The following is a 429-nucleotide window of genomic DNA, read 5'->3' on the forward strand; positions in this document are numbered from 1 at the left end:
CAGGGGAGCAACACTCACCGTGACTTGCAGCCGGCTGCAGCACAAGCACGGCCACCGCCAGCAGCTGCCCCAGCCAGCGGAGGATCGCCGGCATCATGCGGAGGAACACCAGCCCTGTGCCGTGGGAAGGCAAGAGCCTCTGCCTGCTGAGAACCCGCCGATGCGCCGGGGAAAGGGGAAGCAGCTGTGGGAAGTTGGGGTCAAGCCAGACAAGCCAGCCCCAAGCGCTTCTGACCTGCCCAAGGCGGGGGCAAGGATGTGCCATGGGGGGAATGCTGCTCTGCCTTCTTCCCCGGCGGGGACAGCGGGAATAAAGCTATTGTACAGCTAGAACTGCTCTGCTGAAGCACAGAGCTGCTCGTGGGTGCGCTGGGCAGTGCTGCATGTTCACTTTGCCTCTTCACCCCTGGGGATGGGGGGACAGGCGGC

Source organism: Pterocles gutturalis, unplaced genomic scaffold, assembly GCF_000699245.1.
Source record: "Pterocles gutturalis isolate BGI_N339 unplaced genomic scaffold, ASM69924v1 scaffold37049, whole genome shotgun sequence".
Taxonomy (NCBI): Eukaryota; Metazoa; Chordata; class Aves; order Pterocliformes; family Pteroclidae; genus Pterocles; species Pterocles gutturalis.